At 34.0% G+C, this 27,566-nt stretch overlaps 1 long non-coding RNA gene across 6 annotated transcripts in view; it reads right to left on the bottom strand.

Moving 5' to 3' along the window:
- LOC148092953 (uncharacterized) overlaps nt 1-27,566 on the bottom strand; it is a 305,626-nt gene that overhangs the window by 81,180 nt on the left and 196,880 nt on the right. For all 6 annotated transcript variants that reach the window (XR_015714691.1, XR_015714693.1, XR_015714689.1 and 3 more), the window contains one exon: nt 25,992-26,036. This is a non-coding gene — a long non-coding RNA (uncharacterized LOC148092953). The remainder of the gene's footprint in view (nt 1-25,991; nt 26,037-27,566) is intronic.

Raw genomic sequence — 27,566 nt, 5'->3', positions numbered from 1 at the left:
CAATAACAGTTTTTCAAAAACAGAATTTGGTTATTTATTCCTAAACTACATGGCCTTTATATTTTTATATATTCCTATTTTATATTATACTTTATATATATTTTACAATTTGAGTTTTATCAACTTCATTTACATTTTTTTCTTTGTGTCAGGATGCTATCCTTCTCTGTCTGTCAGAGGCTATGCCAAATCCTTATTGACTAAATTGAATCTTCTGTTGCCTGGAGGAAAAAAAATGGGTGACTAATATAATAGTGCCAAACGTCACCATCACTCCCTTAATATGTAATAAATAATGAACGCTGCATATGTACGAGGTGTTATTCAAGAAAGAGTCCTATGCCTTCAAAATGCTAAAAATCTTGTAGAAATGATAAACATGTCAAAGTGTTCTTAACCTAAGGCCGTTTTTTACTCTAACAGATTATATGACAGTTAAGCCATATGTACCTTTACGAGTAGAATGTGGAGACATCATGACTAAATGTGACGTGGTATCCAGGACGGGGTCAGAGAACAGAAGGACAGGCATGAGGCAGAATCTAAGGAAACCTGGATAAATCACAGGCTGCAGTTAATTGGTCAGGTGTAAATACTGGTTCATTAATGGTGACATCTATACTATACTCATGCAAGATGCTAACAATGGGGAAACAGGGTGGGGTGGCTGGGATACCATCTTTCCAATATTTTGTTAATATAAAACTTCTAAAATAAAAATTTCACTGGGAAAAAAAGTAGAATGTGACTGAAACAGGTATAAAGAGAAGGCTGGGTGACAAGGGGTAAAAAAATATAGAAAAGCTTTATGCATACCTAGATATTGATGATTAAATAAAAATAGAAATTAAGAACAATTCTGTGACATATTTCAAAATTCATTCTGTGCTTTAAATATTACAAAAATAATATATTTGATAGGATGTGTTGCAAAGCTTTGTCTGACATTCAGTGTGGGGGTATCTAGAAGGCTCCAAAGAAGTAAGTTTTAGCGTAGTATCTATTTTAGCCCACAGGCAGTAACATACAGGATTTGGGACAGAAGGTAGAAAATAAAAAGATAAAGTTTAGGTATAATACATATACATGAATAAAATCATCATTAGTTGTATATTTTGCTTGATTAAATAGTTCAAATATGCTACAAGGAAGACTATGTACCAAGACTGTTTTCAAACCAATTGTGAAATTTATTTCTAATGAACAAATTCCACTCATTGTTCAAATGTATGTTTTCTTATTGTTTGAAAATGGGAAATAATATGAAAAGAGAAGTACGTGTGTGTGTGTTGTGTGCAGTGTTATTTACTTATGGTTAAATAAAACTATTCTTTATAATTTTTTCATTTTAAAAGAGAACATCTTACTATTTGTTCTTTTAAGATACGAAAAGAAGAAACTAGATTAGCAAACAAAGTAAGTTTTAGATGCTGAATATATACTTCGATTTAATAAAAAGAATCTAATAACTTGAAATCAAACCTGTTTTAGAAAACAGAGCTTAAAACAGAGCTTAGAGTACAGTCAGAGTTGGGGTCAGAGTTGACTAATTTCATTTGCTTTGTTCACATCACAAACAATGCATCAGTGATCACTGTGTTTAGCTGCAGGTATTTGAATTTGATAATGATGGTTCCTTTGGAGAATGGATCTATTTAGCTATTCAGTCTGAGCTTCTGAAATGTTAGCATGTGCATGTGTATATACCAGGATTTCTTGCATATGTTGAGAAAGCACAGTCAATATGTTTCATTTCAAAAGGTTTATTGCTTAGATTACACTACAAAATGCCTTTCAACATATACATAATAACAAGAATCTAAGAATACATTTTTAAGGCCCTATCATATTTAAGAACTTATTTTAGAATTTGCCCCCTCCTACTCCCTCAATATCGTTTGTCCACATTATAATTGAAATTCCTTACTTTTATTAAAAGTAATGTGAAATAACCCCTTGCAACTTTTTAGGCCTCTATGTTCCCTGTTTAATATATTTCTTTTGAAGTTCAAAAGAGTCTTCCATCCACTGTTAATTTAAAATGGATAACAGTTTTGTGAAGTTTTTTTCTTTTCCTGTTTGTTATTTGATGTTAGCTGGAATTCAAGAAATGGCACTGACCTTATTAAAAAATATATATATTTTATTAAAAAAAAAAGTAGTGAATTGTAGTAGTTTTCTCTATAGTTCCAAACATATATGCTTGCTAGTAACAGGGAAATAGGTATCAACTTAACTCAAGGAAGTTTTTTAAGCTTCTGTGGAAGCCTCCCCAAGAGGAGCCCCCCCACGTGCCCCCCATGTACTCAGTCAGGTGCGTTTCAGCAGAGGCTGGGGCCTGCGGGGAGTCCTACAGAAGAGGCTGCCCCGTTGAGACGGGGAAACCAGTTAATCTGAGGCTCATTTTGCACCATGACGCTAGCTAAGTCATTTAGTCGATCTGTGCTCAATTTTTTTCTCCTTCGCAATAGGAATAAAGGTAATAATGACCTCATTAGGCTGTTGAAAGAATTAAATAAATAAACTCACCTAAAGGGGTTAAGACATATTTAGTGCATGGTAAGCATTAAATAACGTTAGCTATTATAGTTGCTTTTTAAGCCTCAGAGTTTTATGCCCAATTGAAAATACCTAATACAAAAAAGCTCTGTAGCAATGTTTTCCAGCAACATTACTTAAATGATATGTCATTATGGTGCATTGATAAAATGCTATATTTTACATATATCACTTGAAAATCATCACACCCTTAAAAGTTAAGCAAGGCAGGTGCTATTGTTGTCTTCTACAAATGACTGAACTGAAGGTCAGAGTGATTAATATACTTGCTTAAAGTAATGTACCTGGATCGAAAATCCAAGAACACAGGTCATCTGACCCTCATCCAAGGTCTAGTTTTTTTTTCACTAAGCATGTTGTTTTGTAAAAAGTAAATTTTTTAGCTTGTATTTTTTCTTCTTGTTTCTCTCCTCCTCTCTCTGTCTCTCTGGTCCTGTCTCTGTCTCTGTCCCAGTCTCTCTTTCCTCCCCTGCCCCCTTCCCCACCTGTGGGAATAGTGAGGCTAGGAGGAGGCATAGAATGTAAAATTCTATTTCCTGTATAATTATATTGAATATTCTTTAGTCTTGGTTAGACCACTAGATGTTAGGGTTTTTGAGGTGGGGAAATAAAATTCACTAAAAATAAGCAAAAGTAAATAGTTTTGAGTTTGGTGAAATCTGAATTATCTGGACTGTTTGCTTTATGCAGAGAAGGACGTGAGGAATTCGAGGAACGTCTGGAGTCCTGTTAGGAAACAGAACTGGAATAGTCTTCAGTAAGAACTCTCAAGTTGCAGTATGCTGGCATCCAGATTTATCAACATAATAAATAAACATGCCAAAGATGCTTTATGTGATCATTTCCACCAACAAAAGGCCTGGTTTTGAAAAGCATTTTTAAGATTTTTTTTTCCTATATAATTATGAGTCTTTGTGATTAAATTTTATTCCTTTCAAATGCAGTGGAATCATTTTTGTTAACTTATCCAAAGATCAAATTAAACCTATAAAGAATGGTAAGACTGAATGTATTATTAAAGAGAACTGTACAAACTTAAATGTCTGTGAATCTTAGATTTCACAAAATTCCAGTTACAGATCCATCTTAAATGGAAACGACATTGAAATCTAAATCTAATCAATATTTGTATATAAATTCAGGTTCACTTTTTTTGTAAACCACAAATGTAGAGTCTTAATGATTTTTGAACAAAACAACTTCATTATGATTAAATGAACATTTATTTATTTCAAATGTGTAGTGTTGCCTGACATTTAATTTTTTAAATATTTAATTGAACTGTAATAAAGGTTCCTTTAAAGCAAATTTAAAATCCATAAAATCCATAAGGACACATAAAATTATTCTCTTCTCTTGCATTGCATGTGTTTAAAGCGTAATTACAGCTTAGTGTTATGATAGAAAATTATGAAGCCCTGGTTATCAGATTTTTTTTCTTTACTAGGGGAAGGACGTATTTTTCATCCTAACCTGTATTAGTCCAGGATGGTTGAAAATGTATAAACTTTAGACAGAAAGTAAAGGTTCACACTCGACAGTTATAAAACCTCATTCTTGGGCAAAATGCCACGGGTGTTAAAAATAAAAGTATTGTGGCAAACATAGGAGTTTAAGAGTTTGACTCATGAAATTGATATAGCCAATTTAGTCTATTGTTTTAGTGACTGAAGATTCAGCTATATTCAGTTATACAGTGCAGGTGAAATAGATAATAAATTCCTCTATGAGGCACTGATTACTAGAGGTTTTCTTAAGACTGAGAAGGGGAGAAAAGAGAAAAATGCTACAAGAAGGACTTAAAAGGTAATATTTTGTCATTTGTTTTTGTAAAGAGAGCTTTCTACAGGTTCTACACTACATGAAAGGCTTTGTACTGGGTACAAAGAATAAACAAACATGTTTAACCTACCCAAATCCTCCAGCCTTTTTATTATTTACTGGTATTAGAACACTATTTAAGGGCTTTTAATTCGATAATGACAAATATTTTTATTTATTTAAATTTGGAGGTATTTATGTCAAAATATTTGAGAAGTAGAGGAGGGATTAGTTTCTCCCATTAGAATATCAACTCCATGAGAGCAGGGATATTTGTCTGTTTTGTTGACTGATGCATCACCAGTGCTTTGAAGAGTGCTGGGCACAACAAGGATACTCTATAAATATTAGTCAAATCAATGGACATTAGTTGTTCTCACTTCTATAACCGAGTTAATCTTGCAAGGTGGGTTTTCTCCTCGGGGGGAAAAAAAAAACACAATAGAGTTTTATACCGAAGTTTAAACTTCATGATCAAAGTAATATTCTAAAAAAAAAAAAAAGACAAATGTACAGTTTGCTTTATAAATATATTTAGTGTATTGGTGGTCATTAATGCTTAAAATCACAATTGCAGCAATGCAAACATATACCTAGAGTCTTTCTCTATAGATTGCAACAGGGTACAGATAAAAAATAGTTTCTACAACATGGAAATCACTCCACTTGGTATCCATGCATTTATGTTTTTTTAAACAACCATAATTTGAGGATAAATTCTCTCCCTCATTAGGAATAAAATAGACACTATAAAATCTTACTACAAATAACTTGGTTATACTATGATTTTGATCAGTGTTTCTCAATATTAAATTTTCCAAACACCAGTACAATGGGGCTCCTTATCAAAGTATGGGAGATACTGTGATAAAGTCAATCATGAAAGAACTGAAATGCACTGTGATATTGTGAATCCCCAAGAGGGAACACGTCGCATAGTGTTTAAAAGTTATATTTGCATGGGGTTTCTCATTAGGCTATGGTTATGTAAGTTTATCATTAATGATGATGAACTGAGTAAAATAAATTATTTCACCAAAATATTTGCGTTTACTTTGACTTTACTGTCCTGGTTGTAGACATTTCCAGTCCAGCATTTCTTAATGATCATATTTATGATCATGATGTGGGAGATATAATGTGAACCACCCTTCCTCAAAATTTGGGAGACTATCAGCACACTAAAGAGCTACACTGATTCTCAAACAGTTTACAAGTTTACCTACCACAATGTCCAAACAGTGTGAGTTGTCCTTTCTGACATTTTCCCCACTTTTTATCTTACACTGGCTATTTATTCAATTAAAAACTTTTTTTTGTGTGTGTAAAGGTGAGATAGGGTGTGGTAGGAATTCTTTTCTATTCCTGATGTGTTGTGTTTTTCTTTTCATATAGAACGATCCAGGCCTCTTACTCAAATTCCCAGTGACCTAGTCTGACTGATGTTTGCAAGAAAAAACCCCAACTGTCCATACATACATCAATCCCTCTTACTGTCATACTTTTTTTGGGGGGGGGGGGTTAGATGTCTTTCTACAATAAAATGGGGACTGTCCCACAAGGCAGACTTAGTTGTTCTAGTCTGAATAGGTGTATAAGTTTGTCTACTTTTGAGATTATTATCAACAAACCCGAATACCTGCAGGTCTAAGCTATATTCTCCAATCTAGTCCACAATAAGTGTCATATTTTGGCTTTCCATCTGCCTCCTCTTTTCCCTTCTTTGTCTTATTTCACAGTTGGATCAGAACTCAAGGGAGCCTGTAGAGTACGTGTTATCAGGTCTCTTACTAACCCATATAACCTACTGAAGAAAAGGCAACATGTGGAATTTTGCATTCCTTGCAATTTGAAATAGATTCAATTTGTGGTTATGAATTAGTCTTTTTCCATGCTCTCTTTAGAGAATTCTTAGTATTATTTATTCCTCAATGTGCTCTGAGGCCACAGAAAGTTTCCTGTGCGGTCTTTTGTAGCAAGGAGCACTGAGTGCGTAACTAATGCTTCTCTTCATACATGAAGATTGCTGATGACTCATTAACAAGCAGATACTGTGTACAGTTGGGGATTTTTTCCAGGAATGCTGTTGGATTTACTTTCTCTCGCCCAGTTTTTTATGGTTAGTGGTGTTCAGTTATGAGATAGTTGGCCTGGGTTTGAACTGTAGTCTGTGAGTGACCCAGGAAGAGAGCAAACCTCACCGGCCCACACAGGGATCCGACTCAGGCTTTGGCCTCATTAGCTCCATGACTCAACCAACTGAGCTAATTAACAACAGATGTACAATTACTATCAACGACTGATTCCACTTCTTGAAGACTTAGGGGTTTACAAATTGTACTGAAATATATTTAGAATAAATTTGAATGTGTTATGTTAAATATATTTGCAAAAGTAAAAATTTACTTTGTCTCCCCCCCCCCCCCCCCCCCCGAAATCTTAACACCATTTTGGTAACTGCATTTAAACAATAACTAGATCTAGAATAAAAAAATGCACCAACATCTCCTTCCTCTATGCCTGGAAGCCCCCCCCTCCCCCCCAATGTCCAGTGGCATTTATAAGTTCTCTCATGGATATCCAGTATTCCACATCAATAATTGTCTTTGGACAATTGTCTTTGAAAAAGATAGTAATGAGGATAAAGAAAAGGCAGGAGGAAAAGAGGAAGACCAAATAAGAGATGAATTGACTTCATAAAAGAAGCTGTAGGCATGAGTCTACAGGAGCTGAGCAGGGCTGTTGAGAACAGGATATTGTGGCCCATCGCTCATTCACAGTGTTGCCAGGAGTCAGAGCTGACTCAACAGCACATAACAGTCACATCAATAGCATGGTCGATCAGTTCTGTTTGTTTTTATTACAAGTTTCTCTTATTTATGAAGCAGTGGCCACATTTCTTCCTAAAGGTGTTTGTACTCTCCAGTTCAGCACTCATGACCCACCTTTTATTTCTCTTCTCTGCATTCTTCCTTTATTTTGTTTGTTGTTGTTGTTTTGTTTGTTTGTTAATAATCACCTGAGGGTATATTTTCTGTTGCTTTTCAGAGAGAGTAGAAGGGAGGGAAAGTGTGTGTGTGGGGGGAGGGGGGGGCATCAATGTGAGAGAGACACATCGACTGGTCACTTCCTGTGTGCGCCCAGACTAGAGGTGGGGATCGAACCTGCAACTGAAGAATGTGCCCTTGACCGGGAATTGAATCCGAGACCCTCTGGTGCACAGGGTGATGCTCTAACCACTGAGCACACTGGCCAGGGCTGCATTCTCTTCATTTTATACACAGACTGATGCAAAAAAATTCTTTTATGACAATATACAATTTCTTGGAAAAAAAAATAGTAGTGACCCTAAATAAGTCTAGAAAAAGAATACTTCCAATAAAAATGATTACTAATAGAGTATCCTGAGAATACACACCTGTGATTAACAAATAAATTTTATCATTTATATTGTTAAAATATGGTAAGACAAAAATAAACAAAATTAACTGGTTGCTTCATGATGATTAAGCTGTTTGGACAATCTGTACTAAATTTTAAGGGGTTAATCAGAGGCAAAAAATGTCATGAGTTTCCAGAAATTCCTTTCTTTAAATTTTATTCTCTGCTATAAAACAATGTGATATTTGTGCTTTTCAGAGCTTAAGAAATACATGAGACTCTTTTTCTAAATTATTCTTTGAATAAAAATTGTATTATAATACAAAAGTTGTAACTTGTAGAATTTAATTATAGCTTCCCACACTGACTTTTTTATTTATATGAATTTTTCTAACAGAAACAAATTATTTCCATGAACTATTTTCAGAAAAACTTCATGCTCATATATTTTAGAGTAATGATTTTAAACCCCTAGTTTAAATTTACACCAACTTGACTTGTATTAATTCAGCAGAGTTAGAATCTTTTGAAACATCTATTTTAAGGTTTTATCTAAAACTGTTGCTTTATTTCTTTTTTCCTTTTAGTATAGTGCGATCTGTTGCAATGAATTATTGGTCTTTGCATTTTGACTTAATAAATTAAATATACTTTATAACTGTCTACTCAATAGTCTTCACTACCTGAAGTAGCCATCAAAATTCTCAAAAAACTTATTAAATATTGCTGTACATTTTATTTCTCATTTGCGACTGTGGGTGTTTGCAGAAGCTTGTGATGCCTTTCCTCTCCATGATCCTGACACAAATTTCACTTCTACCATCTTGATGTTCCTGTCTGAACTATTTATAATTTCTCTTCATCATAAATAATGAAGTTTTTATTTTAAAAATTCCCTTTCTTTAAGGAGGCAATCCTCACATTGATGAGTAGGTTTTAATTATCACTATATCTACAAGAATAGATAAATTGGTCCCAAACGGTGAACTGTATTCGGTGTAAACCTATTTCCCCCCTCAAGTTTCTAAGGACAATTAGGGTACCTGTCAGGACCATACCAAAGTTCCAATATAGTTTTTCTTCAGGCAAGCACAACTCATAAAGTCAACTTTATTCCTCCCTTTTAAAAATGAAAGACCTGTATTGTTCAGAGCGAATTCCTGGAGATTTTCAAATATGGGTCACTCATGTTTTTCTAAAATGTAAGTTGCAATCACAGGGTTCAAAGAGCCCTAAAAATACTTTCTTCATTAAATAAAATTCAGACAATATGTTACTTGCATCTCTAGAATTCTTCTCTGATCCACAATGTAGAAATAATATACAGCAATATACATGGGACTCCAGTTATGAGTTATAGCAATATAAGACATAAATGTCTATTATATAAATAACATTCTTTTTAGGGAGGTAAGAATGGCAAAAAATAGACTATTAGATACACAGAGACTTGTTATGAAGTTGTATAAATGTTCAAGGGGAAAAAGTATGTTAAAAGTAATCCTTTGAGCTAAAAAACAACCCTGCTTATTTAGATCGCTTAATTGTCAATTTATTGATAGGAGAATTCAGTTGTTAAAACAGCAGGACAAAAATGGACTAACCCTGCAGTTGCTGATGCAACATGTAGAACATTTGATATATCAAAACCATTCTGATTTGACCCCATAGTCAGGTTAGGGGGTATATAGCAAATGCTAGGATACAACGATTAAGGTTCTTTGGTCCAATTTTGAAATAAAACAAAAAACCGACAGTGCCCGGCCAGTGTGACTCAGTGGTTGAGCATCGACCCATGAACTAGGAGGTCACTGGATCCATTCCCGGTCAGGGCACATGGGGGGGTTGCAGGCTGGCTCCCCAGTAGGGGGCCTGCAGGAGGCTGCCAATCCATGCTAATCTCACATTGATGTTTCTATCTATCCCTACCCCTTCCTCTCTTTCTCTAAAATCAATAAAAACATATTTAAAAAGAAAACAAAACAACAGCAATGGACCAGCAAAACACTGTTGCTAACATCCACACTTTTATCACAGTACAGACCTTATCCTTCTAATGGCAGGAAAGAAAACGTTCCCACTTTATGGAAAGAATCCTCATGCTCATATTGCTGAACTCCACCTCATACGTGACCTCTAAATGACATTCTAATTGACAAGCACAATATGAGTTAATACTGTAAAAATGGAAAATGTACCCCTTTATCATTCATAAAATTCAAATAAGCATCAGGTATGCTATTAGTTTTATTTGGAGTCTGCATTCTGATAATGTACAGAATTTGTGAAAAGTTCAAAGGCCTTACACACTGAGCTTAAAAGGAAATTGTGCTACTTTTGAAAACCTCTCCCTGGCAGCTAGCTTACCCGTCACACTGTACATGGTAGGCTGGTTCAGCTGCTCACCGGGTGACATCTATGAAACTCTTCGGATGGAGCCCACTGTGTGCCTGCTTCCTTCTGTTCTGTAGATAGAGTCCAGTCCCAAGCCGCCAATGGGGTTACTAACCGTTGCCCCAAATCTCAAAATTAGCAGCTCTTGTCCATAACAGGGTGGCTATGTCTGGTCCAGCAAATTCTAGTGCCGCTGTCGGAAAGTAACTCGAAGCACCTGCTCTTAGTAGACCCATGATACTGTATGGTGCTATCTTTGTGTAGACAGGACGCTGTGGAATTTAATAATGCCTTTGACTGGGAGATAAGGAATGCATTAACAAAAATATGTTTTGCTCCCCGAGCTAAACCAGCAACTTCCAGAACAAACATCAGAGTAGTTATAAGATTAAAACACAGATGTACCGTGTTATTGTAAATTAAATGCCTGGGGTGTCCTCGCCCCTCACTTCTGCCACCTGAAGCTAAAGGCTTATCGCTGACTCTGCGCCTGCATTACAGCGGCCGTCTCCTGGGGACCCTCGTGACGCCAGGCTGAACTCGGCCTTCCTTGCCACCCTTCAACTGGCACCCACATGCCGCATTCCACCTCCAGACTAGGCCATTTTAAATGCTACTTTTGTCACATTAAAACTCTGCTTAAAAGTTGACCATGAATCCTCACTTCGAAGCACACCAAACACACACCTTTCTACCTGGATGTCAGGACTGTACATAGACCGTCTCATCATTCCGATTGAAATTGGTTTCCTGAGATTCACCAGCAGGCCCTTCCGAGTGGCCTTCTGGTTGTCCCGGGCATGGCCCCCCGCAGGCCTTCCACCCGTGCCCTGCTTGGCCCAGTGGGTGCCACACGGCTTCATCTTAAGGCTCTTTACGCCACCACCGTTAGGCCCGTCTCCTCTCAGCACCCATCCCCGCAACAACACTTCCCGGGAAATGGCTCTTTTATTATTCGAGTTCCTCTCGTGGTTTTGAGACACATTTCCATAATTATATCATAACACACTTGAGGAGAGGGACTATGTTAATTACCGTGGAACCTTTTCCTAGAACAAAAACTGTACTAAAGTACAGAAAGCACTTAAAAATCATCCATCAATTTCAGTGCATTTCCACAAGCAATAAAAAATTAGACCATTATGTTTCTGCCCACTTCTGAATTCACAAAGCATTTTTTTCTTGTTTTTTTCAGTAATGGAAGTGGTTTTGAAGCTATAAAAAAACTTTTTTTTTGCTATGGAAGTTAAAATTTGTTGCATAGTATTGTCTTTAAAAGGTAAAACAATTATATATAATAATTTTTGAAATTTTATAAATACATGTAGCACAGTGTTTCAGAACCATGAGAATACATGTAAATAATTTAATTTCTATGGACATCTACTCAAAAATACAGACGCTAACCCCAAAACACTACATATCATTTAAAGCTATTTCTAGTCCCTCAAAAATCAGCATGACTGTATTAATAGTATAATGGAGATTGACAATAAGGACACCTTTAATAATTCTTTAGAAAGGTATTATTTTTGGATCTCTAAAGGATCTTTTTAAATTTCTAATTCTTTTCATTTTTTTAAACGAAATAAGCTAGCAATTAAAGTTTTTCAAGCTCCGTGATCAGTAACAATGCCACACACCTCAGGGGTGATCCAGTCTTGTTAAACTGCACTAATGAGTACTGGAGAGATTTAACCATTTTAAAAGGCCTTTTGTCCTGTTTTAAAAATTCAGTTTATTATTTTGTCTGTAAATTTCTTTCAATGTCACTTATCATTCCAGAACTAAGCTCCCATTGGAATTCTGGTAAACATTTTATAGACCTACAAAAAAGGGACATTCTAAAGTCAAAAGGTACTACAATTCTATTTTGTAATTACTCCTTTAAAAACACAGAGATCACTGGTAAATTATCCCAAACAACCAAAACAGCAATGAGGGGTCCAGAAGAAGCTCTCTTAGATGAGGTTTCTGATTTTTCTGGGTCTCATTATTTCCTCAGTCCACACAGCTCTATTCTGTCCACTCTTGTTTAACTATCTATCTGCCTGCATGTATTATTTCTATGAGTGGGGAATAATTAATATTGATATTACACAGACAATATTAATGTTGATAATTAATATTGCAATGGTATTGATTACATTTGATTAATATTTCTAATGTTAATAAAATAATGAGATGCCTAGTGCTCTGAAAAGAGATGCAGCTTCTGGACTGTTCAAAACACAGGAATGGAGACTGAGAAATAGGAAAGCTTGAATAAAATAGACGGGCAAGGTCAAAGTCATGGCGTGGTCCAGGGAAAGTAGTGGAACATGTCTTTCTTGTGTTTGTAGTATAAATGTGCAAGTGATGAGGAGAGCTGTGATAAACAATTTATTTCTATGTATGTGTTCATTTTAGCATTGTAGGATTGTTCCCAAAATATCTTTTTCTCACTTCAAATTCAAATAAAGCATTTTCAAAAAGCACCAACCAAAAAAAGGATGTGGTCTGTTTTCTTTATAGAATGCAGGGGTCCTGTTTATCTTTTGTACAACTTTACTACACAGATAAAGCTCAGCAAACATGGAAATAAAGAAAGAAAATGCCAGCAATCTAATATATATATATATATATATATATATATATATATATATATATATATATATGTATTTTTACTTCTCTAGAAATTGCTTCAGTGTTAAACTTAAAATTCTATTTCTTTTTTCCTGCTCTTAATTTTCTAAAATAACTGTTATTTCTATGTCGCTACTGGAGAGAGATGACACACTGATACTTCTGCTTCATCTGCCTCGAGAAAAATCTCAGTGATTAGCAATGCAATGCCCAACAGTCCCCTTTCTTAACCATGTCCAGCTCAGCAGCCTTTTAATAAAAACCCAAGTTCAGTAATATGAAGGCATCCATTTCCCTGGAGATGACTACACCCAAATCATTCTTTAAATAAACTAAATGTACTGGGGCCTGAAACTCAAATCACTGACTTAGTAAAGAGTCTGTCCCCCCCGCCCCAACATTGCACACAATTATATTCATGAATTCCATCCTGTGAGCTCTATTTCATACTTTCCTCACAGTGAAAGGACAATGTTTAGTTTTGCCTCATGAACTCAGTTACCATTTGCAAGTGTCAAAGCAGACAGGAGGGTAGCCCTGGCCAAAAGACTCTGTCCTCTGAGACCAGTAAGTGCCAGCCTCCTCGCCACGGTGTCTGCATGAACGCTTGTTCACCTTGAGAACTTTTTTATGTGCTTTTGTTAGTTTGCATTTTTTTTTTATCTCTCTCTAAGAAAGGCATTTTTATGATTAAAGCAAATGTGCTGGATGCCAAGACTACCAACCCCAAAGTGAAAAATTAAAATATTTTTTGGTGGGTTATGTTTTCTTTTGTTTTTTAGCTGTAAAGTTTTATTTATTTTTATTTTATTTATTTATTTTTTAAAGACCAGTTTAACACAAGTGTCGATGAAGTACATTGTGTGGTCTAAAATATTGTGGTTTGGTGCCACCTAGCAAGATGAATTTCTATTGTACTTAGGTTCTCAGACTTTTCTGTGATTCCTGAGCACATTTCCTACACAATATCTCTTTTCTTAATAAAGCTAAAGGAAGTCATAGTGATGTGAGATGAAAGCAATTTAAAGTTGAAAGCTACCTCTTCTCTGAGAAGTAAGAAAGGATTCTAATAACATTTGTCAATGGCAAGGATCTAGGTAAACAACACTCCCAGTTGGTACTGAGAATAACAAGACGGAATTTATATGCTGAATAGATTCACTCCAGTGTCATCAATTAAGAAAACAGTGGAAGTGGGACGAAGGCACTAAGAAAGTTTCACAGCTTTATCTATTCATGCTTATTCCAAACATAGTACAGCGCTACGAGGTCGAATTATTAGATTCAAGTATGAAGAGTTAGAGGAGGATACAGAAAAGGGTGAGAGAAAAAAAGAGACTACACAGACAATAAAGGACAGAGATCAAAGAAAATAATAAAAGCAGGGGACAGGCTGATTAAAAGGAGAAACGCCCTTGCAGAGAAACCAAAAGAGCTAGCAACACACAGCACTTAGGTTTGGCAAATTTCATTTTGTTTCAAATGGGAGCTAAAGCAAAAATTGAGGTTTGAGCTGTTGAAAAGACAACCTATGAGGTTTAGCATTTAATTTTAAACTCAGCTTTTCACCGTTTTTCTAGTGTGGAGGTTTCCTTCTTTTTCTTTTTAAAATGGAGTCTTTGATCTTTTGCCTTAACAAGTCTGGCCAATATGTAAAGAATCAAAATTGTGAGTGCTAATGCCTCTATTTTGTTAAATCAAGTATTGAACATTGTGCTATTTGTGTGGTCTGAAGACTATGGAATTGTACTTTGTGTGACTGAGATGTTTGAAGATTCTGGAAACAAAGTGCTTAACCACAAAGCCAAAGTAATTTTTTTTTTTTTTTTTTTTTTGCCAGACAGTTTATTTTAGTTGAATTAAGCTGAGTAATATAAAAATATCAATTCTCTTCTGCAGAGTTAATTGATAATTATATATGGTAAGTCAAAGTTGTAATAAATATGGATACTGACTACTCCAGGGATGACCTGGGAATCTTGTCTCCACTATTTTTCACTCTAAATTCACCTAAACCAATAACTATATATATATATATTTTATTTCCAAGAATTCAAACTCTACCTAGACTAGAGGAAGAGCAAGTCTATTTCAGAGAGTACTTCAAAAGAAAAAACCTAAACAATTAAAAAATTCCTGACTGATTTCCTATATATAGGTTTTATAATTGGACTACCACAATTTACTGATCACTATGTATTAATACTATGCTAAATAAGATACAAATATACACTTAAATGCAAATATAAATACATACCCAAATGAGACAGGTGTATTAACAGATGGAAGAAAATAACATGATTTATTTTCTAGTCTTTGAAGTTATAGCTTTAAACACAAGCCAATAGAACTGATTATCAAATCAATCAGCCTATTTTTTCATCAATAATTAATTTGTAAACTGAGTGCATGCCTCGATTATTATGTTCCCATTTTTTTCTTTGGGAAGAAATGTGTTTGGCTCAATGGAAAGCAGAATATCAAAAGTGAAGCACATATATCCCAAGAACACTACAGGAAAAAAGCAGGGTTTAATGACTACCATTTGGTGACAGTTATGCAAGCTACTTTGCATAATTTTTGAATTAAATTGAAATGTACACTCATATAGAACATAACTATCATATGCAAATTATTTTAAATTATCTTAATTGGTTCAATTACTTATTATTTATATATCTTTAAGCTATTTTTCAAAGACTCAGCAAACAAATCTGACAAACATTGCTGGGAAGTTTTAGATATGCAGACCTCAGGTTATTTTAAAACATAAGATTTAAAAAGGCTCTAATGATTGTAGTTAAATCTTACAACAGTAGGACATGCTCTCAGAGTCTTTTGAAATGTCAGTATTGAGACTTTTCAGGTAAAATTAAAACACCAAGAACAAGAAAATGTAAAACTAAATGCAATATTAGACAACAGGGATCTCACATAAATGTTAGGGCATATTTACCAAACAGTAAACCATAGGAAAAATTTCAACTGGTAAAAATTGGCAAAAAAAAATTATAGGGGGAAGGGGATTGAAAAATGTACCACCAGTCTGACACAATTATAGAGTATGTGGAGGGATTGTTGAGAAATTAAGTAAAGATAAAGGATATTCTGAATAAGCTATAAAGGTGATAGTAATCTGAACCACAAATGTATAATTTATTTTGTGGATAGCTAGGAATCATTGATATTCTCTGCACAATGTGGCCAGGTGTGTGCTATAGAAATAAGGCTGTCATAGTAGTGGATTGGAACCAAAATGGGAAAACTGGAAGCTAAAAGACTTACAAAAATGATGTTAAACATTTAAAAACTTTATCCACTAGCTAGTATAAATGAAAAATCTAGTTTAATATTATAAATTAAAAATGTCTTATGTTTATATAATTGAGCAAACTTTAAACATCTCAGGACTTTCAAATATTGGCAAAGGAGAGGTGGCTTTGAAAATCTTGCAAATTTCTCATGGTACTGCAATTTGGTACTATCTTTCTGAAAGGAAGTTTTTCAGAATATATCAAAAGTCCTATATTCAGGGTTATAGTAATTTTATATCTAGAAATACATCCAGAAGAAAGATTAAAATACAGATAAATATTTCTGTAAAATGATAGTCAGATACACACATAAAATAAAATATTGAGCTGTTTTCAATTTTTACAAAGAAATCTGATTTTCATGACACAATATTTATTAAATTAATATTAAAACAGGCAGACTGTGTTTTGGTTATATGTATATATATATATCCCTTTATTCTGGATGGAATTATTCCTTCCTTCATACCATAAACATTATTGCACATCTAGAACATACCTGTCATTATTTAGTATGGTTCTGTGAATACTGAAATAATTCAGCTTATATATTATGGGGCTGAGTTAGATGCCAAATAAGTGCAATGACCTTCTCTGCTTGATGCCTGTTTATGGAATAGGAGAGTGTGGACATGCCCAAGGAGAGCCCTGATCAGGAAACACAGGCAAGTGGGGAGAGCTTAGAGAAAGGAGGAAGAAGACTGAAGGAAGGGTAGCTCTGGAGAAGGTGGTAAGGCCAATTTTTGCAAGGGTGTAGAGGTGGTAAGGACATCAAAGAAAAGAACAGGTAGCTTTTCATCAAAATAATGGGAAGCTCAAAGGAATACGTAGAAGCTAAAGGCCATGGATCTGGAAGGGAGTGAGTTAGCTCAAGCTAAATGGAATTAAACTGTCCAAGAAGAAAGTTGTGTATGTAAGTTGATAAATGAGAAAATAAGCAAAAATACTTCTCTACAAAAGCGAAGATCTGATTAACTTGGGTACAAGAGGAAAGGTCTAATTTTCATAGAGGACACTTCGTTTCCTTAATGCAGCTTATTGTCAAAGTGTTCTTAATTTTTTAATCTCAATGAACACATTAATTCCTTATCTCAAACCTAAAATGACAAAAACTTTTATATTCTAATGGGTTATTGATGCTAAAAATACAAAGTTTTTTCTTGCTCATGAAAGTCTAAGCTGGAAAATATGGTAGCGGTTAAACTTGAGTGATTTTTTTGAAATACTAAATTAAAAAATACATTCCATAAAATTGGAGACAAGCTTCTTGCTAAAAGTAGATTGGAACAATATTAAAATAAGCAACACTTATTTTAATTACATATTGCATCAGGAAGCTTAAGAAAATACCAGTGTTGGTTGACAAAATTATTTAACATTCATTCAAACAACCACACTCTCCCACTTTCCCCACACCCCTGCTCGGTCCTCTTGCAAACATTAAGAAAGATTAGAATTTAAGAAGAGAGGTTTTTTTCCTTTTGTTTTTATTTGCATTTTTTGTTTTAATCTCTTCCTTTAGAAAGTTTTAAAAAAGTTTTCCCTTAAAAGCATTCCAAATTCTCATGATGTTTATTAGCCATAAATACATAGGTCAGAGCTTTATGTGAGGATTTGAGATGATAAACGACATCCAAAGTGTTCATGAATTATAACGGATGGTCTAATTATCTCAATGATAATATATTATTTTTGTTGATGATGCAAATTTCTAAACAATTCAGTTTTTGACTACGAATTCAAATGGCTGTTATAAAAGACAGAAGTTTTATCTGTTTATAACTTGAACACAGCTCAAAATATACTTTTAAAAATAATAATTATGATAACATAATAAAAATAATGTTATAAATTTTCTGACAACATAAGTTAGAAAAAAGCTATTATCAAATTAGGTAATTAAGTTTTATCTCTAGCTATGACAAAGGTTCACTGATTTGCTTGAATAATATCTTAATGATGATGAAATACAACAAAACCTAAGTTATAATGAATCATAAAAAACTTGAAGGCTATGGATTGATTCATTCATGTGGCATTCCATTTCATATTGTCTTACTAATATTGATCCTACAGAGATCTCATAAATGTGTAAGCTTAATTAAAAGTTGAATATTAGCTTGACTAAAATATTGGACTAAGATATATTTTATAAGATTTAATAGCTGCCTACAGCTTATTTAATTATCAAAGAAAAAAAATGCCTTCTCAGACTATGTTTCTGTGGTTATGTTTCCATAACTTTGTTTTACAATGTAGAAAATGAAATCTTCTTGATTATGCTAATTCATATGGAGGTGACATTAAACAAAACAAGAGTTGAGCAATGTGTTTTTAAGGTCCAATGTTTAATTTATTTTTACTCCCATTTATTTTTATGCCGTTGGCATTCTTTCTGATGAGCTAATGCAAAAAATAATATTGCCATGGTTGAGTGAGTTAGATCATTGGAAACTTCACACTTGAGAAGGTTGTTCTTTAAGTAAGTTGGGTGCTAAATAAAATTATTTATTTATTTTAATCTGGTAAGAAAAAAATGGGATCCTCAGTCCTGAGTACATGTTTTTGTGCTCATATTTGAACAGGATGGGTTTTAACATTTGTGAGTCAAAATTAAAGTGGATTGCTTAAAAATAAGATTTGTAGTAATGAAATAAAGATTAAGATTTGGGTGCTTTTCCTTTTATTTTGTAATGATTTTTTCTAGAATTTGGATCCTTGTCTTTCAAAATATAAGCCATCTATTAAAGAAGTTATCCCACATTATTATTCAAAGACATTATGATTACGGGTGAGAATTTTGTCACATCGGCCTTGCGTTTATAATTTCATGTGATCAATTGGCTCACCATGGTTTCAGGCTCTTTTCACTTCTTGCCATAAATATACTGCTGGAGTAACCCATTTACATCAGTAAATTAACTTCCACATACATCTTTATACTGGTTATACCCAAATAAATATCTTTAACATAAGCTTCTCTCTTAAGGGCCAGTTTTATCTACTCAACAGTATACTTATACAACCAACTGAATGACCCCCCAAACACATTAGCCACTCAATATGCTCGTAATTGAACTCATCTTTTCCCCCAAACTTATTCTTTGGAGTCAATTAATGACACCTTCATCTACTCAAGCTTTCTTGCAAACATTGGGAATTACCTAAGATTTCTAGCTTGTGCTAACCTTTCATGCATGAGTGAAGTTTTATTAATTTGATATCTAAAATATTTCTTGAATAACCTACACAACTATACCTTCTAACTCTTCTCTTCATTGATAATTTTCCTCTTTTTGATCTTTTTTGTTTGATCAATTTAGTTTTCACAGTTGCAAAAAACATTCAGAGTCCATTTTAAAATGTAAACCTGTCCATTCTAAAATTTATTCATTTATTCTTCATTATCTTCAGAATTTAATTCAAAGTCATTGGCATTGCATTCAAAGCGCTCGTGGTCTGGCACATGCCTAATTGTCTTGCCCTTCCCCACTGGTCTCTGTGTTCTCCCAAAAACGCATTGTTATTCCTCAAATGTGTTTTGCCTGCTATTAAGGTTTGTTTATGGTACCTGGAACTCTCTTATTAATCTTGTTACTTGGCCTGATTCTTCAAATGGCACCTTCATATTCCCCTTCTAGGAAGCTAATCCCGAGGCTTTTGAGCCAGATCAGGGTTAAAAGCTCTTAGATCTGTGTGCATCCATCTGAAGACAGGAAATTTAACTATGCCCATGAATTGCCAAAGCCTAGTACATAGTGTATGCTTAATACTCACTGATGAAATCCACAAATGAAAAAGCCTTTACTAGATGAAAGTAAATGGTGGGAGGCTACCTACATGCTTTACGAATTTGGGCTATTAAATATTTTTGAGTTATAAAAAACTTAATTTATATTTTGTGAAAAGAAAGTTACCTCATTTAAAATAGAATTGGGAAGCCCTGTAGGGGGAACTCTCATGTGTTACTACTCCTACCTTGGCAAACCATAACAGGAAGAAATGGCTTTTACACTCCTCAACAAGAGGAAAGTTTTTACCCTTACTCAGCAACAGCTCAGCCAATAAGGAGTCATCATCACTGCAAACTTTAGCTCTCTTCCAAAGGACTTTTGTTCAAAATGACTCCTCCCACTTCCTCCTTTCCCCTATAAAAGCAAGCCCCTCTCCTTTGTTCTCCAGACTTGCCTATGATCACCAAAGCTTACTTGTCCCTAATTTCAATTTTCTGCTATTCCCAAATAAACTCAATTTTGTTTTGATAATTTGTTAATTATTTTATTTGAAGCTGACAATTTATATATATATACGTGTGTGTGTGTGTGTATATATATATATATTTGTTATTTAAGTGAAATTGAGTACTAAAATTTGACTCCCATTCTCACTGACTGTGTGCAGGGAAAATGAATGGCATTACATAAATGCTGTTATGTTATAAAACTTCTTTTATAAAAAATAATCCAAAAAGGTAATTTGAGAAAATCATAATTTACACATGCACTACCTTACCATTCTGGCTTTTTCATTAACTGGTTTGAAAAAAATTATTGAGTAAGAATTATAGATTAATTATTAGAGATATAACGATGGGTTGTGTTAATGTCTCCATTTAGTTGAAATCCTAAGGTTTTAGACTGTTGTATGGAAAAGCTGAATTTGTGGTTGGAAGACTGAGGGGTAAGTCTTCTCTTCCCATTTCCTAATTCATTTTTGAGTTTCATTGCAGGTAGTTAAGTTGATTGGACACTTAACCTTTACAACACTGACCCAAATGTGTGAAGAGTTCAAGAATCTATTTGGTATTTAAGACATCTTAAGTCAGGAGATACTCAAAGGTCACTACTGATGAGACTGAGTCATTGAGGTTGGTTGTAAAAAGGAGTAAGAGATAACAGAATTATCACATGATGATGATGAAGTAAATGCAGGTTAACTTTTCACTTTGTTCAGTATACCATTCTCTAAATTCAGAGGCTTAAAAAAGGACAGTTCTTTGAATTGAAAAGTATATTTTAAGTGTTTTTTCTGGAACCATCAAAAAAGGAAGTGACTTTTCCTTTCCAATAATAGTAGCACATGGCAATATGTCCATAAGCAAGGCAAAGCAGAGAGCTAAGGCAATTATAAGGGTCAATTAGTCACAGAGGTTGTTTCTGCTTCAATAATCCAGGTAACTGAAACCAAAACAGGTTCAGGCATGTAACTGGCAAAATTTTCTCTTTGCTTTGGCAACAGAGCCACTGAAACCATGTTTATTCATGGATGATTACGTGACAAGATTTGCACGTTTGATTTTTATTTTTTCCTGTGCGTTTGAGCATTTGACTTCCCTTTGATCCACTATCTCCATTCACCATTTTCTTTTAAGATTAATAAAAGGCCAAATATTTGCAAGAAGCTTTAAGCAAAGAAAATATGGTAATGAATTAGTAGCATAAGGTCAGTTGTGGATCAAATAAAAATAGGCCTAAAAATTAAGTTTCTTTGCCATATCATTCTTTTCCATATAATAATATATTTTAACAATACTTTCTTAACTTATTTAGTTGACTCTTGCTTTCCCTTTTGTGGACTCCAGAGATAGTTGAAAAGGTTCATCTGGTTGGTCTCTGTATTTGTTGCTATGACTATGGCCCTCCTTAAAGTTTTATATGAATTTTTAAAAATATATTTTTATTGATTTCAGAGAGAAGAAAGAAGAGGGAGAGAGAGAAAGAGAAACATCAATGATGAGAGAGTCATCAATCAGCTGCCTCCTGCACGTCCCTGACTGGGGATCGAGTCCACAACCTGGGCATGTGCCCTGACAGGGAATCAAACCCCGATCACCTGGATCCTAGGTTGACACTCAACCGCTGAGCCATGCCCGGCCAGGCTATATGAATTTTTTAATACACATGGGAGAACAAGGGTTAGAATGCTTTATAATTTCCCTATTTCCTACAGAGGTCTATGATTCACTCATTGATTGAAAAAATATTTAGACAGTGTTTATGCAAAGGTTAGAAGTGCATACCTATGGCCTATCTTGAGTGCTTTACATGGTTTTCTTTTTTTTTAAATTTAAAAAATTCAAGCCAACATCAAAACTTATGAGATTTCAAATAAAAAATCCCAATATTTAATTCCCTATAACTTCAGAAGTTATTGCCACTGGAACATAAAATTGGCTAGAAAATTTGACTGGAATGAGTAGAGGTAACTCTTGTATGTTGAGCATATTATCATGTTCCTCAGTCCACACCCCTCCTTATTGTTAATCTTGGTCTCTTACACCCACTTTTGTTGTATGCATGGGTCCTGAAGGTAATTACACTTGCAACCCTGGCCAAAGTGGGAAGACATTGACTTCTTTGGGAACAAGGCATTGACTTCTTTGAGGACAAAATATGCATTTTAAATGCTAAGTTTCACGTTCTGGTTAAGTGAAGGTTATCAACAAGGGCAAACATTTTTTTTAGAATTGGTTGACCAAGATCGTTTCCTCCTTACCGACTTGACCAGGAAAATGTAAAATCAGAGTTGGGGAAAGTAGTTTCTGCAAATCAGATGAGAGGAAACACTATTATGCACTAAGTATTACATTCAGTTTCAAAAGAAACTTTTACATCAACTAATTCCTAACTTTTCTGTAAAGGAAAGTGAAATTGGTACATCTGTTCAGATATTTTAAATTTGCATTACTGTTGAATTCAGACGTATGTGGAATCATAGATTCCCTCAGGCATAATTCAAACTATAATAACTACTTTTGCTGGTTGAGACAATGTCAAAGGTTCATTTAATAGTTTGAGTAACAACTAGCATTATACGAAGTACTGAAAACAATACTCCCTTTCTTCTAACAGAATTCACATAAAGAATCGCTTCTTGTATGTATTACTTCTATTTTATAAATAACCATCTATATTTTAATCCACAGAGCCAACTTTATTACTGTCTTAAAAAGAATAATAATGTATTACATGTATATAGTGTTTTTAAGCTGACAAGTGTTTTTAGATCCATGTGAGGTAATGTATTAAGTTCAGCCCCATACAAATGTTTTTTTATAAATTATAAGTATTTTTCTTAAAAACTTGATTTGTATGATTTTGAACATGATTATATAAAAAAACTGTTCATATTATTCGTATCTCATCCATCACAAAAATTAATTATTTTTCACTCTGAAGATTAAAATGCAGAGGCAGATATGGCACCTTATAAAATTCTGGTAAGATGAAACATTTCCACCTGATCTCTCCCCTTTCTCACACTTCAATCCAATTGAACTGTATGACTATTTATTCAGCATCTGCTAGACTCAAAGATGAATAACACACCGTTATTACCCTGTAGGGTCAACAGTCTATTTGGGGCAAAAAGATACATATGCAAGATGAAATTTTGTATGTGACATAATATGATGAGATAGATCTTTTCCCCCCCTAAGTGTTATGGAGATGTGAAACAACTGGCGAGAATGAGAAGGAGGGGAAGAATCTCTTTGAATGTTTATGGAAGGAGGTGTCATTTTCAGTGAACCTTGAGAAAATTAGTAGAATTTAATTTTATATAGCTTCAACACAGTGGCATGATCACCTATATTATTAGCCCTGACCATTTATGAGCACTTACGTAAAAATATTTTTATGCCTCTTTACTGTAACACTTTTTCTTCACTCCTTAATTTCCTGATTCATTGTTCAAATGGAAATTATTCTTTTGTATGCCTGCCAAAAGTGTAATTAAGGAAGGCCATTTTTCATTCTATTGCAAAGTTCTATTTTTAAAAAAATGTTTAGAGAGCCTGTTAAATAAATCATGCGACATCAAAAAAAGTTGCCTAGTCTGCATCTATTAAAAAAGATGAAATAGATAATATACATTGACTTAGAAGGATGTTCATAATTAAAATGTTAAAAACACAGAATCATGCATATGGTATGGAAGAATTATGTGCACATATTGATGCTGATGTTTGTGTATATTAAGAACAAATTTGGAAAAATAAATACTACAATTTTAACAGCAACTAATTTTGAGAAAAATATTTCTCTCTATTTAGTATGATTCTCTTTTTTTATTTTAAGTAATTCAAACAACCAAAATATTGACATTGAAAGAAGTACAAAGTACACACTATCTATTTTCCCCATTCTAAGAATTAGAAAAATTGCTGCCACTTTTTAATTCAGTAATTTAATTAAACAATTCTACAATATTTCTTCAAGAATGAATAATTTAATTCAAAATAAATTTTAGAAAATGTTAAAAATCAAATTATATGAAAATATAAATTCAAAGTATTGAACAAATTCCAGTGAAGAATTATAATTTAAAAAACTCTGTGTATATGTTTATATGAAGGCAGAATTCTAATTTTATTAGATTTAGAGTCAAAATCGTTTTAAATCAATAACCAGCAAGGCTCATATTTTTCTATCATTATACCAAAAACAACAGAAATAATCACCTAAAGATAAAAAACAACAAATGCAACAAAGTTATGAACCTGCTTTATCATTTTTCAATGCTTTGAAACTATAGTAGACGATATATAAAGATTAAATAGAATCACAAAACCTCAGCCATTCAACAGAAAGTGATAAAATGCCCCATCACAAAAGGTAACTACAGATTAGAGTTATAATGTAACAGCTAGAAAAACAAAGGATTTCTTTAGCTTCTACAACTGCAATATGTCTCAGCGGGTCTCACCCAGAGCTACACACAAGGTATTCTTTCTCATTAGTGAGAACTACTCTTCTGTCACTCAACCAGATCACCAAAAAGAATATGCTCTTTCCATATGGGATTAGAGGAATCACACATTCATTTTACATTTCTTGTTTTACTGGATCTTCAGTAAGTGAACAAGAATGAAATATCACTGCATGTATTTTACATAAGAGGAAACTTTGCATCGTGTAGGCACCATGATTTGCCAGCCACAAAGCTCAGCAGTGAGCACAAATACACAGCAAACATCAGAGATCATAGACTAAGGCCTAAATAAAGGCAACCTGCCTTGACGTTTTTATGAGAACATTCTGACTCCTGGCCCACTGTTAGTTTTTATGTCGTTGTTGTTTTGGTTTTTGTCTTATGTCTTTAATCGACTCTTCTGCCTTTTTTAGGCATGGAGCAATTCGTCCTGAATTAGAAAAGAGGTGCTAGAATGTGGGAGTGAGAAGCTGACCTACATCTGAACAATTTGCATGTGATTCACCATAATTAAACAATTTGGTCTGAAATAGCTACAATTAAGCTATTATCTGAGAAAGTAGTTACTAGACTAGAAATTCTAAATTTATCTGCACATAAGTTGTAGCCAAGAAAAGAGCCGCATTTTCTGGTACTTTTATTAAAGTAAATTTTTCCAAGTTAGCATTTATATTACTAAATCACTGATAGCTAATTATATTTATTAGCTATAAATATAATATATTTGGTTGCTTCTTAAGAAATTTTAGGTTTAAAATAGCAAAAATTATATATAAAATTATTGTAGACAAGAGTATCTCAGTTTCTAACAATATATTACATATATTAATGTACACTAATGTACATATTATAAAATTGCCTTCCTGATATATGGAAATTGCATATGCTAGAGTCAAACTACCCTAAAATTATGCAGGCAGTAATACAAAAATGTAAGAACAAGAATAAATTCTGCCTACAGTGAAACATAAACTACCATAATATATAATATGTAATAGTATGGAGAAAATTTCAAACTGAAGCTTCAACACTATGTATTGGATGATTTCAAGTTTAGCAAGTGAGTAGATCTAGCACAGCTTTCAGTTGTTCAGGATGAGCAACATCAAACAAGAGCAGTAAATTATTGAAACTTGGATAAGACAAACACAACATACTTCATATTCAGAAAAATTTTTTTCCTACCTTTATAGGCACATGTAAGTTTTCTGATTAATCTTCAAGGATACCCTAAAAAAGAAATAGAAAATAGATGACATTGTTTTCACATTATTATCAATATTGAGTGCTAGTGGTCTGTTTGTTGGGGGGTACTCTGTTTACTGTGGCAAGGCACTGGCTATTTCACCCTCAAATCTGCAGGATTCTGGCAACCCTGAAGGTGACATAGGGCACATGAGCATCATCTATGGATTGAGCTTTTTTGCTGCATGAATATAGGAATTAAGACTCTTGTTCATAACTATTAGCCAATTTGGTAATTTTACTATTGATAGCTGGTAACAGTGGAAAATAAAAAGTAAAATCATGTCATGTTGCAAAAATGAAGCAAAACAATAATAAACAATAAAAATCATGAACCAAAACTTCTAGATTTAATTACTTCTTTTTTTTTTTCTTTTATTTTAAAGAATAGTTTATTGATTTTTAGAGAGAGAGGAAGGGAGAGGAAGAGAGAGAGAAACATGGATGTGAGAGCACAACATGGATCCGCTGCCTCTTGCTCGTCCCTTACTGGGGATCGAGCCTGCAACCCAGGCACGTGCCCTTAACCGAGAACGGAACCGACGGTCTTCTGGCGCATATGACAATGCCCAACCAAAAAGGCACACTGGCCAGGGCTACATCTTTTTCTAGAGTTAAAAATATAGACACTAAGATTTCAGTCCACGTTGTGGATATGATCACAAGATTTCAGTGAAATCTTAAGTTATAGAGATTTAAGAGAAATGTTACCTGGCATATGCAGTAACTGTAAGAAAATTCTCATGCCCTTCATTAGAACAGAATTAGTCTTAGAACTAGAACAGAATTAGTCTTAGAACTAGGAGATAAATTAAAAATCAACGGGTCCAACATCCTTGCTTTTCAAAGCAAAACAAGGTTGCATAGCCAGCTCATAGAACTAAGGGTAGAATTTCCATCTCCTAGCCTCACACTCATGCCACAGCATTAAGTTACTGAAGTCTTTGTAACTTCCAAGACTGAAAAGAAGTGAAAGGAATGGAATTGCACGCTGTTCTCTTGATAAGTTTCATCTTCTTAATGAAGCGTCATCCTCCCGCCTGAATACATAACCTGTGTCGTCAACATTTACTGCATCTACCTCATTCAAAACTCCTTTCGTTGGTGAAGGGAGATACCGACGATTTAGATGACAGGATTCTAATCTTAAACTGCTTACAAATCAATGACAGAAAGCAGAAAAGGAATCAAAGAAAAAAACACATGAGCTACAAAGCTGACAAAACCAGTCAGTAACACTAGCTGGACATGAGAGAAGCCACCCAGTAGTACTTCACAGCAAATCTGTTTTCTGGGCAGCTTTCAAAGAAAATCTACTAATGTTCTTTAACAAATGTCTCCCTCACCCTAAACTGATCTGCTCTATTATAAGCAGTAATAAAATCATTCTTTTTTGCTCTCTGGTTAGACTTCATTTAAAAGACAAACACATAATTTGTGATTCTTCATGAATAAAATGTAATTTTTATAACAACAATGGTTTTTTAAGATATTTCTTTAAAATACTTTCAAAAG

The sequence above is a fragment of the Miniopterus natalensis genome, chromosome 6, assembly GCF_054644295.1.
Source record: "Miniopterus natalensis isolate mMinNat1 chromosome 6, mMinNat1.hap1, whole genome shotgun sequence".
NCBI lineage: Eukaryota > Metazoa > Chordata > Mammalia > Chiroptera > Miniopteridae > Miniopterus > Miniopterus natalensis.
Note: the sequence above shows the minus strand (reverse complement) of the source record. Positions and strands in the feature narration are given on the sequence as shown.